The sequence below is a fragment of the Acinonyx jubatus genome, chromosome B2 (assembly GCF_027475565.1).
Source record: "Acinonyx jubatus isolate Ajub_Pintada_27869175 chromosome B2, VMU_Ajub_asm_v1.0, whole genome shotgun sequence".
NCBI lineage: Eukaryota > Metazoa > Chordata > Mammalia > Carnivora > Felidae > Acinonyx > Acinonyx jubatus.
Genome location: NC_069385.1, coordinates 93,986,706 through 94,001,337, shown reverse-complemented (window position 1 = coordinate 94,001,337; position 14,632 = coordinate 93,986,706).

The window sequence follows — 14,632 nt, the reverse complement described above, 5'->3', positions numbered from 1 at the left end:
AAAAAAAATTCCTATTGTATTTCCATTGCTTCCTCTCCACTTAGTCACATGACTACTTTACAGTTTACCATTAGACTTAAAATTTGACAGCTGAAAAAAACTCTCTTCTGGCCAATAATCACCTGAAAATTGTCAACTTTTGCTCCTTTCCCAACAAAGTCCTTACTGTTTATTTGCAAACTTTCTGCTATTTTGGTTTGGGTTCTTCTGGAGGTAGGTCTTGAGATAAGGATTTGAGTGCAAGTGACTTAGGTGGAAAGTGGAGGTAACACTAGCAGAGGAATGGGAAACTGGGGTAGGAAGGAAAAGGCAGCCAATAAAACCTACATTACTAACTCAGCTAACACTGTGGCAGTAACTCAAAAACATGGGGAAATTCTGAGAAGTAGCATCGAACACATGTCTTGGGGTTGTTCACCCAAGGGGTGAAAGAACTGGCATATTTATACACCAATCCACCAGCAGGTGTTGATTGAGGACGGCTAATCGAGGAACCAAGAGAAGTGTTAATTCTGGAATTCTTCAGCCTATTATGAACACATGGAGAGTGGCTTAGGTGAAAGACTGTGGCATTGGAAATTCTCCAGCGGACACTGAAGTGACTATGGCTCAAAGATGTGGGCAGAGCCCATAAAAGTTTTATATCTGCAACTGATATCACTCCTGTAACAGGGAGAAACTTAGTACATCTGGCTCCATATTGCCTCTGTTTGCCTTGCTGCTGTGACCTATAGCTTAGAAACTTCTATTTAGCCCTGCACATGGGCATGTTACAGCTAAGCTTTGCACGAACCACTCTTTATCCCAAAACTACCTCACCTGAGGAGAACAGGAAGTAGATACAGAAATGACTATGCTATGATTAGCATATGACTATGCTAAGATTTACAGAACAACCTGACCATATTCCTGTGTGCAAAGATCAACTGACCAAGAACAAAGAAGTTATATGACCTTCCTCAGATCTAGAGATGTCAGTCATCTTTACACTCCAACACCCTTCTGCTGAAAAAAGAAGCTGGAATTTCATGCCAAGGGGAGATGGTTCTTTAGGACAATATTCCATCATCTCCTTGGATTACTGGCTTTCCGAAAAAAGTAGCTTTCCTTACCCCAACATCTTGCTCTTGACATACTGGCTTCTGGCTTGTCCTGTGGCAAACAGAATGAGTTTGTACCTGGTCACAATTTTGGTGACCCATCCAGAATCAATAGTATGTAACCAGCCGCCAGCTGGCTCACCCCAGGATTCTTCCAGTAAGTCCTGAGGAGTTGTGGGGTCGGGGCAGGGAAGCGGGACCGTTTTTCCTGGGGACTTGCTCTGTGACTTCCTGGAGCTGCTGGCTGACCCTGTGCTGGGTCCTGGGGTAGACCTCTGAGAGTTCACTGAATTGAAAGCAGGGTGAGTCACTCTGTGTGTTCAACTTGGAAATCCCTCCTGTCCATTTGGACTTTTCTTGGGGAGAAGCCACATTGTTTCCTTTTGTGTCAGGTACCCTGTTGGAGAGGGCAATAGTTGTTGGACTAGCCAGTTCATTTGAATTTGGTCTGTTTGTTGCTGCCACTGTGGTAACTTTCGACAACACTGGCTGTGTTCGATTTGTTTCATAAAAGGGAGCTTTTGCAAGTTGGAACCTTAATGTTCTCTCTACAAATATTAGTGGCTCTTAGCTTTCTTCTTCCCATTTGGTTGCCACCAAATAGGGGGTTTTGGTTTGACTCTGTTAGCTTGTCTAGGAAGCTGTTTGGTCCCGTGAAACTCCTACTTTTGGGGAGGAACAGGGCTCACAGAGGTACTCTGGGAATTATTTCATTATACTTTTGTTTCTTCTGTGTTCTTTCTGTGAACTTTTGCCTGGGAAGATAGGGAACATTCCTTTTATTCCCCCCAAAAAAGTCCCTTAGGAATTCTATTATGAATAAATGGTGCAGAGGGCTGATGAGTAACAGAGAAAAGGCCTATTTTGCAGGACGGATAGACAGAAAATGGAGATGGAAGAATGTTAGTCCAAACTTCGAACCCCTGCCAGCTTTGCCTCCACCACCCCCTCCTGTTCCTGCACTGCCACTGGTACTGCCTATGCAACTGGTTTCTACACCGTGGGCGATGCCTCAGTGCCCTGGGCTCCTGCTCCTCCTACCCTTAGTATCAAGGAGCCAAAAGTACTCCCCCTTCTGAGCTTCAAACTGAAGTACCTCCCAAATCAGCATGAATCAACTCCCTTGGACTTAAACTGCTCACTTCAGATTTCCCCTCAGAAGCCCCACGTAAAATTAACACCGGGGAACAAACTGATTGCCTTTTTAGTGGCCACAGGTGCAACATTTTGATATTAAAGCTAATTTAAGATTGCTGGCTTAATTAAAATAGAGTTTTTAGAGTTATCAGCATTAAATATAAAGCTTATTCCTCCAAGGTTTACTAAAAGTCAAATAAGCTCATGTTGTCTCTATTGCAGTTTGTCAGAGAAAATGACTTAAAGTGGTGGTTAATTTTGTCTCAGAAGGTTTTCCTGCATAATTATTAAGAGCAAGTAGGTTAAATAATTAAAAAGGTTTATAGGTAAACTTTAAAACAGTGTTCAAAATCTTTGGCAACCTAAAACTTTGAAGGTTTGCTCAGTTAAATGATAAATCGGGCTAAATTCATTGAATACCTAAGTCTTTTCCCAAAAAAAAAGAGAAAATACTGAAACATTAATACTAAAATTGGTTTGTGTGCCTTTGTCTTGTTACAAAGAAACTAAAAATACCTTGGTCTGTTAGTAAAACATGTATTATGTTTTGTTGGAAGTTGTACTATAAAAAACATGTTTCTAAATATTATGAAATATATTTATAAGTTTGCCAACCTAAAGAATTCTGGTATAAAAGTTCACAATTGGTTACTACTTAGTTTTCACTGGAGACTAAGGTTTCTTAAAAGTTTAAATTCTGAAAACATAATTAAGACTGTTAGAAATGATAAAGAAAACAAGATGTGTTTTTGGTTAAGACAGGTATGAGGAATGAGAATACATTGTTGTTGAGGGGAAAAAAAATTTTTTTGTCCTGAAATGAGACTGGTTGTTTACAAAGGGAAAACATAGGACAAAATCTGAATGAAAAAAGAAAGTTGTAGAAGATTTGGAAAATAATTTTACACATGGTCAGGACTGAGATTGGAATAATGAATATACTTCGAAAGTAAACTGGTTTAATATTGGAATTTGGTTTTCTCTCTGTTAAGCAAAGTTTTCTTAGATTGTTGGACTGCTCTTAATAAGAAATTACAAATAAGTTTTTTTTTCTTTATCATCCCAGGAAAACCAATGTTTCTGTTTTGTCTTCATCAAGGCTTTAAACATTAAAAAATTTAAAACTTCTCAAAATTAAAGGAGCTAAATTTTGTTAACAACTATATAACCTTATGTAGAATATCTTTTTGCCACTTTGGTTAAATAGGAAAATTAAATATTAAGTTTTATAATAATTTATTATCAATCCTATTTACATATGTGCCTTAGAACCTTCTGAGATTTTTAACAGAATTCCCCCAAATTAAAATTCTAAATGAAGTCTTTTTGATTAATTAGGTTTTTTGACTAAATAAACAAATGATGATAAGCCTTCTTAGGTTATATTGTGTAGGTGAATGCTTATATTCTGTTCCAGAAATTACAATTCTGTTCCAGAAATTATACAAAATTCCTAAAGTTTTAATATGTCCTGGTATAATGTGATCATATGTAATTCTTATTATTGAAATGTTGTGTGTCACAAAAATAACCAGATTTCCTTGTCAACTGCATTATAATGAGCCCTTATCAGATTTTTACCCATAGTCATTTATGAGTCTTTTGTTGTCATTTACAGTTATTATTTCACTCTGATACTTTTGCAAATGTGTTTAGCTGCAAGGAGATACATGAAAAGGACTTTTGACAAATACAGGTTTCTGCTATCTTTAAGATCATAAAACCGAACTAAGGATTTCAGGAACTAATGGAAAACCTGCATTCAAACAAAACAAGAATTAGTTACATGGAACTAAATAAGTTGAGAAAGATGATTATAGTTTTTATGACTTTTGTTTGAAACATTGCTGATTTTCTAATGTTTGCCCTTCCAGATTTAAGGAAACTTTTTCTCTCAAGCTATCTATGACTTACAGAAATTTGATAAAATGTTCCTTTGTGCACAAATTGAAACATTTATCTTTTCTTTACCTGAACTCTCCAGAATTCAGAAAGTCTCAGTGAGTATTCTTTCTTTCATGACAATTATAACTATTTGCATAAGTTAATAATCTGTTCTTGTAACAGGACATCATTGAAAACATTGGTTATATTACCAGAACTTTGACTGGAATGCCATATTTGAGAGAGACATGCATAGACTCAGAGATGACCAGACAGCTTTAAAGAACTAAGATGGACTTTATGCAGCCAATGAAGCTCCTTGGAAAAAAATCAGCCCGATACCTTGCTTACAGAGTTCCCAGCAGCCTTACCAGGTGAGTAAAGAATGTCACTTCCTGGCAGGTCCAGGGACCTCAGGATATTTAGGGGACCTCAAGAAGAGAGGAATCCACCCAAATCTACAGGTATTGCAGGAAAATCTGATGGCAAATATTTGGCTTGCTTGTTGGCTTTAAAAGGCTGTTAGAAGTCCAATCTGAAGTTCCTTGTAAAGAGTTCCAGCAAGGCAGATTTGAAAGAACCTGTATGGTCAATCACTATTCTTGCTGCATTTATGTAAATAATTAGATCAAATCTGTTAAAACTGCACTTATTTTGCAAACAAATTCGTCCTAATTTGGTTATCTCTGATCAAAATAATGGTGATTTCAGAGTGAAATTATGTTTCAGAAACACACCTTTGTGGATACTAGATTCTAGTTCTGATTGTCTTTAAGTATTGTTTGTTTATAAAACTAGTCTGGATCCTGAATTCCTGTTTTCCTCAATTATCTGATTAACTCTCCAAATTAAGTTTACAATTTTTTTCACATTCTCTTCACTTGAAATCATTGAGAACTAAAACTGCCCTTTTTCCTAAAGCACTGAAAACTGAAGTTAGTCAATTGGAGGTAAACTTTAGAGAAACTGCCACAATAGCTCATACATAAACAATCTTCTTGCCTTTCGTACAGGCCATTCAAAAAGATCACCAGAGACATTTGAACTACAAACTAGAAAAATCTATCAGATTATTGCTGCCTGCCCTCACTCCATCTGTGGATGCTTTGAGCCCAAGATCTAAAAATCTTCTCACTGGCAACACTTGGGAATCAGGTACTAGGGTTTATAATTTGCTTCAACCATTAACCTGTGTTTTTCTACTATATCCATAGAAATGCAAAAAAAAAAAAAAAAAAAAAAAGTCTTACTTCTAAGACTCCAATACCAAAAAGAGGCACTGAGAAACATTTCATAAGTCAGGGGCGCCTGGGTGACTCAGCCAGGTGAGTGCCTAACTTTAGCTCAGGTCATGATCTTGTGGTTCATGAGTTCGAGCCCCGCGTCTGGCTCTGTGCTGTCAGCTAAGAGCCTGGAGCCTGCTTGGGATTCTGTGTCTCCCTCTCTCTCTGTCCCTCCGCCGCTCATGCTCTGTCTCTCTCTATGTCTCAAAAATGAATAAACATTAAAAAAATTTAAAAATTTTTGAGAAATATTTCATAAGTCAAGCCAAATTGTTCTATTCCACAATAGCCCCTTGTTGACCCTGTTTCAGCAGTAAATAGTCAGATGAGAGATGATGTCCCCTTGTCCCTGATTCCACATGATTATAGAATGGACCTTTTACATTGGGGAATTATAACGGAGAAATTAGGACATCTGGCTCCATATTGTTTCTGTTTCCCTTGCTCATGTGACATGTAGCTTAGAAACTTCTGCTTAGCCCTGCACACAGGTATGTTACAGCTAAAATTTGCAAAAACTGCCTTTTTTTTTTTTTAAAGTTTATTTACTTATTTTGAGTGGGGAGGGGCAGAAATGGAGAGAGAGAATCCCAAGCAGGCTCTGCACTGACAGCACAAAGCCTGACACCAGGCTCAAAATCATGAACCCATTAGATTGTGAGTCAGATGCCTAACCAGGTACAGAAATGACTATGCTGTTTAAAATTTACAGAAAGGACATGACCAGACCCTTGCACACAAAGATCTATTGATCAAGGACAAAGAAGTCTTATGACCTTCCTCAGATGTCTAGAGATGTCAGTCATCTTTTGATTCCAACCCCACCCATTTCCCCCTTTTGCTAACATAAAAGAAGCTGGAATTTCATGTTAAGGGGTGGAGTATTGTCCACCATCTCTTTAGATTTCTGGCTTTCCAAATAAAGTTACTTCCCTTACCCCAGCATCTTGCTTCTTGATTTATTAGCTTGTCCTGTGGTGGGCAGGAGCTTGGACTTGGTTACACTCTGTGTTAGGTGGTCTGTTTTTCTTCCACAAAAGAATATTTTTCTGATTTTCTATATGTAACTTCCTTAGGGGTTCTTGATTTTGAGATTATCTAGGTTTTCATGTTTGGCTGTCCTCTTTCTGTACTCTCCTTTGGCAGGACCCATTATCTCTTCATCACAGGGGAGTTCCCAAATTTTATCAATGTCCCAGCTTAAATGACGCTTCTGGCATGACAGTTCCTCTAGTGTTTACTCTCCTTTCATTAAGGAACTCATGTTTTTCAGCTTACAAGGGACTTTGCTATATTCTTTATATGTATATCACTCTCTGTGGTGATTTCTGAAACAGATAAACTTTAAAGTAAGATAAGTATCATTAGCTCATTTTCATGGGAACAAATTTTTTTTCAGAATGATGTAAATTGCTGTGCTTGTTATCAGCAACCATTTAAACACAATGATTGTTTTAGTTAAAAAAAATACACTGCGACATGATGATAAATATATTTTCATAGTACCTTGCAGGTTTTTGATTTTTGCTTTGCAATAGTGATGTTATACCTATTTTCTAGTTTCTAATTAGGTAAATAGCAAAAGTTAATTTATGAAAAAATTGAATATGTAGTAAAAAGAGAAAGTAAAATTCACATGAGATCTTAGCAGCTAGAGATAACTACCATTAACGTATTGAATGACCACAATCTTATATACATATTTATGTATATAATAATATGCATTTAAATAATTGACATCAATGGTATAGCATATATACTTTCCTTGATGATATCTTTTAAATAGTCTCTTTTCACGCTCTGCAAATCTTACAAGTATGTAATTATGCTTAAGTAGAATGTAAACTTTTTCTCAGATATCCTATTATAAATGATATCCTATTACAATTGTATTTTCAGTTTAATTATGGTAATAAAAACACAGCTAGTTTCATATATTTTTTTTCCTTCAGTAAACTTACTTAACTATTAATTTCTCAGTTATGAATTCCAATAATTTATTTTTAGGCTTTTTGTATTTTATATGTAAATAGCCAAAATGTCCGCAAATAATGAGAGCCTTTGGTTTCAATCCTTGTTTATCCCCTTTTTTTTAGACTTCCCAGGTTGGATAAAAGTGAGGATAGTAGGCTTTTATTATTTTATTGATAATATTTCCAAAGGTTTTTAGTATATTTAAGTGATCGTATTCGCCTGTTAGAGTGGGAATGATGTATTTATTGTGGGACTGACATTTCCTAATTTGCTAGTACTAGACTGCTGAGTTTCTGCGTTAATTAAACTTTATCATGGTATACTATCTCTATTAGATATGCGTGGGTTCTATAAATGAATGCCTCAAGATTTTTGCATTTATGTTCATTAGTCATGTTTTTCTTTTCTGTATCATTTTATCTGGTTTGGAATCAAGGTTAGATGAGTCATATGCAATAAATTGTGAGAATATTTGCATGTTTGGTCCTAAACAGTGATAAGCTCCTGTGGTTTGGATCCCCTTTGACGATCTGATGAAATCTATCTAGAACTTCCCAGTTGGTAAACACACGAAAGTACTGGGAAAGTCAGCCACCCAGAGAGATCATGGAAGCTCCATGCCCCTTCCCACACATTTTGCCCTATGCATCTCTACCATCTGGCTGTTCCTGAGTTGTATCCGTTTATAGAAAATTGGTAATCCTGTAAAAAAAAAAAAAGAAAGAAAGAAAGAATAAAAAAATTTATCTGTGCTCTCCCCAGGGGAGAGAGAGAAAAACAAACAACGACAACAACAAAAAAACAAGCATATGAACAAACACAAATATTTTCATACATTTTTGAGAGAATTTATTGGCCTGCTAGAGAGCATCCACTGGCCCTAAAGAGTGCCTATCATAATCCTAGAGAATTTTCTAGATTCGGGGATATAAAAGTAAAAGTTTGGTCTAAATTTTCCAGAGTTCATCATTATTATTAATGTCTGGCAATAAATGAATATTAAGCTTTAATTTTTCATTCATCATTGAATATCATGAGCTCCACAAATAGTTTAGGAAAACAAATTCTAACTAAAGACTAAACTAAAACTAAAGATAATTCTTAAAAAATCAATAAGAGCAAAGTTAACAGCATTGTAGAAAAATATCCTAAAAATTAAAAAAAATAGGAAAGAAAAGATGGCTAATAAAAATACTGAATCACAGGAAAATGCAAAGTAATACAAGATAATATTGTCATGACCTTAGGATACTGAAGAGTTCTACAGTAGTCAGTGCTGCGAAGAGAATGGCAAACAGTACCATTGAGGCTAACGATGAAATTGAAATAAGTTATCTTTTCGAAGTCAGATTTTCAATATCTATCAAAGCTTTTGAAACTGCAATTCACCTATACTAAAAGATGTAGGAAGCAGCAGTTCATTGCATCCAAGTTTGTATAGTAAAACTTGCATATAACTTAAATTTTTCTCAGTGGACAATGATGAAATATATGTTATATCTGTAGAATAGAATATTGACCAATAATTTTAAGAGAAGGCATATAGAAAGAAATATTTCATGGCTATAAGGATATGTATGGTGTGGATATATTATTAAGTAAAAAGGTACTCTTCACTTTAATATTTAGTAGTTTTCATTAGGGGAAAATGTGTGAAACAAATATATACATATATACATACACAAATATTCATAAATAAAAGTTTATAACAATTAAGAAGGTCTGGAAAAACAAAAACAAACATATTAACTATGTTTATATCTGGAAAAAGAAATAACGTAGATGTGGGGCTAAGGTGAAGGCAGGCTTTCTCTTGTATATGTTCTGTACAATTTTACATTTTTAACAAGTACAAATTTAGCTATAATTTGTGTAATTCAAAACACATTAAAAAGTGAAAAAACTAGATAAACCTCACTTTATTAAGTTATAAGTCATCTTCTGCATTGTTCACATTTACTCTTGTTTAGACTGATGGTTTGACTTGTATACAACCGTGTCTACAAGTAAATCTAAGTTAATGAACCTAATAACATTAAGGCTGTAGAACACCACTACCATGGTTTTCAAACTACAATCTTTAATTTGCAAGTTACTTGAAATATTAAACATACTTTATATATTGATAACAAAACATTGTTGAAAAACATGGCTATCTAAATTAGAGAAAAGTATTCTTTTTAAACACTTTTAACACCTTTTAGAGAAAAGGTCTTCATTTTCTTTAATGTGCTCTCAGGGAAAAATCTCTAACTTTAAGAATATTATTTTTCTATATTAGAACAACTTAGCCTTTCTGTTTCATTGCTCTGCAGTTGTGTGTGTGTGTATGAATAAGTATGACTCTGGGCATAAAGTATAAAATTCAAGATAAGCAAAGGCTCTGCTTTGCAACATACTTTAGCAATCTGACCCAAATTCAGGCTCTCAATTCTTTTTTAAAATTAGCCAAAATCTCAGAAGCAGATTGGCCTAAATCTGAAAAAGTAAAGGTTTCAGGTCATTGACACATGGAGGTGTATTTATTTAATATTGCTCAATAGAACAGCTTTCTGCATTAAAAATTAATTAGCAAATGCAGTTAATTTTTCAGAATCTATTTTAAGACTTAATTAAGTCTTCATCTTTGTTTTCAATACTACTTTGTCTTTGAAAATAAAGTTACGGAAAGATTAGTCTCTCTCTAAGATTATTATGAATGTGAATAATTAGCTCTGCCATCATGTATTATATACATGTTGGACTTTTCCTTAATTGAATTTTTAACCATTACTGTAAATACTCTAATTTAATTTGCTCTAAAGTGTCTTATTAAATAGCCCAAAGGTGTTGACTTATTATAGAGGTGAATCAGATGTTTAAACTGTAGTTTAGTTCAAGGGAAGAAAATAAAAGCAGCATAAAATATTTTTCTTTGCTTTTAGTTCCTCTTTCTTTTTATGTAATTTCAAGCTTATGGAGAAATTGCAAGAATGGAATAAGGAAATTTAAATAACCTATGCATCAATTGGCCAGTTGTTTATATTTTGTCTTATTTGATATCCTCTTCTCACTCTCTCTTTCTCTGTGTCTCTCATCTTTGGGAATTCTAATTGCATATGTATTTGACTGCTTGATGTTGCCTGACAGGTAGGCTCTATTCACTGCTTAAAAATTTTTTTTGTTTTTGGGGCACCTGGGTTGCTCAGTCAGTTAAGTGTCCAACTTCAGCTCAGGTCATGATCTCACAGCTCGAGTTCAAGTCCTGTGTTGGGTTCTGTGCTGACAGCTCAGAGCCTGGAGCCTACTTCAGCTTCTGTGTCTCCCTCCCTCTCTGTCCTTCCCCTGCTCATCCTCTGTCTCTGTCTCTCAAAAATAAACATTAAAAAATTTTTTTTAATAAAATTTTTTTTTGTTTTCCTTTGTGGTCTTCAGGTAGCATAATTTTTTTCTTAATTTATTTATTTAAATTCAAGTTAGTTAACATACAGCGTAGTATTGGTTTCAAGAGTAGAACCCAGTGATTCATCACTTACATACAACATCCAAACCAGAGTGATGTGCTGAGCAAAATAAGTCAGAGAAAGACAAATATCATGTGATTTCACTCACATGTGGATTTTAAGGTAGTATAATTTCCATTGCTCTGTCTCAGGCTCACCATGTTTGTTGGCATCTCCACTCTGCTTATTAAGGCTATTGAGGGATACTTGATTTCTTTTAATATACTTTATTTTTTAATTTTAGAATATCTATTAGTTTTTTAATGCTTTATAATTCTGTTTCAAGATTCTCCATCTGTTTCTTTTTTATGACAATATTTTCCTTTAAGTCTAAATATTTTTTAAATGGCTGCTGGGCATTGTGACTATTACATTGTAGACACTGAATTCAGATAGCTTCCTCTGAAGATGTTGAGTTTTGTTCTTTTGGGTAATTTTGTTGGACTTAAATTCTAAACTCTACCTCACCTTCAGTAAGGGAACATTTGAAATCCCTGCTCAGTGCTTCGGTTTTTCATCTATTGCTATCTGTAGGTCACCTTCAATACTCCTCTACATATACATAATGTATAGAAGAATCAAGTGTATAGGGAAAGTTTATAGACTGGTTTTGGACGATCCTCTCTGTGGATATTCCTTTTGCCAATATTCCCCTCATGTTTTAATTTCTCTGGTATTCCTGAACTATGGTCTCACCTTTTCAAAGTAGTTAGACTCTGACTTTGCACTTATATTCAGGCTACCCAACACTGTATGGAGAGAAAATCTGTATAAATTCAGATACCACCTAGTGAACATTGTTTTTCCAGAGATCATCTACCCTCCAGTTCTGCCTGATTTAGATTGTTTTCCAATATCTCATCGAAAGTTACTTTTTCAAATTTTTCAGTGTTTAATTTCTGTATGTGAGAGGATGAGTCTCCTACACATCACTACAGTGTTATCAAGAGTAGAAATGCTTTGTCATTAATTAATCATATTTGTTTTCAACTGTGCGTGCATTGCCATTTGAGGCATAGAATACTGATTCTGTAAATATTACACACAAGATTTTATCTTAATATTTAAATTATAAATCATCTTTAAATCCTTTTACCTACCCGCTCCTCAAATAGTAAAATAGAAGTTTAACATAGGAATCATTATTGCATTATTCACTTTGAAATCATTAGCAAGAACCCTATGAGGGGAGTACTAATATTTTAATCATGAGCAATTGAGGCTCAGGAGTTGGAAATTTTGTACAAGGTCATAAAATTGTTAGACTCTACCAAAAAACAATTAATTCAGAATTCCAGAATAACCTAAACATGCTAAAACTTCATTAAAAAAAATAGTTCTTTGAGAAGTACAACTTTATTTATTTAATGGTAACTATACCTCAAAACTAAAATCCTTTAAAAATTCTAAACAAAAACATTGTTATTGACTAATAAATAAATACATAAATATTTATTGACTAATAAATAAAGAAATGCTATAGTTTTTGTTTCTGTTTTTAATCAGAACACTGTGGAAGTCATATGATATATCCTGTGGCATTAAAATCAATGACCAAAAATACACCGTTCTTAATTCAGGATAAAGTTTTTATTCTTCTAAATTCAGTCTAAAGCAGCCCACAGCTTAAGTCATCTTTTTTTAATGCTTATAATATTGGTGTCAAAGTGAAAAAAAAAATTAATGAGTTGACTCATTACCAAATAGTTCTTAGGCTAATTCTTATCAAAGTATTCAGAATTAATTGTGACTTACTTGAACAACAGTTTTGTTGAACATTTGAACCAAATCTCCTTATATCAGCATATATAGGATATGGCTAACAACAATCTCTAGATTTGCACACCTGCTTAGCACAGGAAAGTTACCATTATAGACGTCAACAAAGACATGCTTTCAGAAGATCAAGTTATCACCTATCTCTTCTATGTGAGCAAGCAGAATTGTTCGTAGTTAGAAAAGTTTAAATTTGAACATCTCCCACCTCAACTCAAATCTCTTTTATTATATTGGAGATGAGGGCTCGATGGAATGATAACTAATTTTATTATCTTTTTCTCATTTATTTTCTCTCTCTCCCTCCTCCATCTCTCTTTCCCTTCCTGTAGTACTCTTCCTTCGCACTGGACACTTGATCTCTCCTCCACTACCTCCTCTTCTTGCCATACCCTCCAGTGCTTTCCCAAAGCGTGCATGCACACACGCGCCTGCATACACACACATTCATGCTACACAGTGTCATATAAGATATATGCATTTAATTCCATTATCAAAGAAATCAGAGGAGGTAGTAATTCATTTTACCTGCCAATATCACTAAAGTAACATTGAAATGAATTTTTTAGTTTATTTTTTTAATAAAAGACTCTTTTTTTTTTTTAAATGTTTATCCTTGAGAGATAGAGCGTGAACGGGAGAGGGGCAGAGAGGGAGGGAGACACAGAATCTGAAGCAGGCTCCAGGCTTGGAGCCTGTCAGCACACAGCCCGACCCTGGGCTCGAACTCTTGAACCATGAGATCATGACCTGAGCTGAAGTTGGATACTTAACCGACTGAGACACTCAGGCAGCCCTTAAATAAACTTTATAAAATGAAGGGGTGGATACTCATTAAAGGAAAGAACATTTATTCTATGCAGAAAGAACGACATGAAAAACGGCATGAAGTTATCAATAAACCATCAAAATTTGGAGTCAGTTCTTTGCCTGATACAAAGTATGTGAAGCAGATAAGGCAGGCACTAATGCTGGGAATATGAAATGGGATGGTGTTGTAAAGAGCCTGGAATGCTACACTAAAGAGTTTACAGTTTTTCTCAGAAGCATGGGACACCATCTCAGTATAGACTTGCTATTATTTTCCAAAATGGAGAAAGGCTTATAGTTGGTGTTTCCAATTGTAAGTGTGATCCATACTTTAGGTTGAAACATAAAATATGGTAAAATATAAACAAGAAATATATGTTATCTAAAATCCCACTTGACAGAGATAACAACAGCTAATACTTTGCAGTATGCCTTCTATGTATGTTTGCACTTACTGAGAATATCTATATAAAGCAGTTTTACAAACCCTTTCAGTTCTTGTTAAATATGTAATAGGTTTTATAGGCAAATGATAAAAAATTTAAGAGAAAAGTAAGTCTCATCCTACTATTTCCTCAAGTTCACTGTCTAAAAATTACAAATTCTAATACATGATTTCAGAAATGGCTGTGCATATACAAGAGTATGTATATAATTATAACTTAAATATATAATTTTAAAATATACTATAGCATATTATGTTATAAAATGTGAAAACATGCAAAGTAAAACACTATATTACACCTTGCTCTTCCATGTCATAATTTATCCTGAAAAATATTAAATGTTAAAACATGTTTTAAAGATAGAAAGTGAGAAGTAATAGAAGTATATAAATTAATTCATTTTTTCTTGTCTTACTGATTTTCTGTTGTTATAACAACAACAATTTGTTGTTATATTACATTATAAACAAAGCATAATGTTTCTAGAATTTTTACTGTTTTGAATTATTGAGCATTTTTTGTCAAATACTGTGACTGTTTTATGTGTACATAGAAAATGTAACTTCTTTGCTCATTTGAGTTATATCATTTAGATCAATATAAGTAATAAAGTTATTTAGCTCTTTTCTTTCTAATTCAATCTATTATAGGTTGAGAGTGGCCCATACTAATGAATTTGTCTTCTTGATTTTGCTGAAATTACTTTGTATATAGATCATGATAATAAAATTTTCATTGTG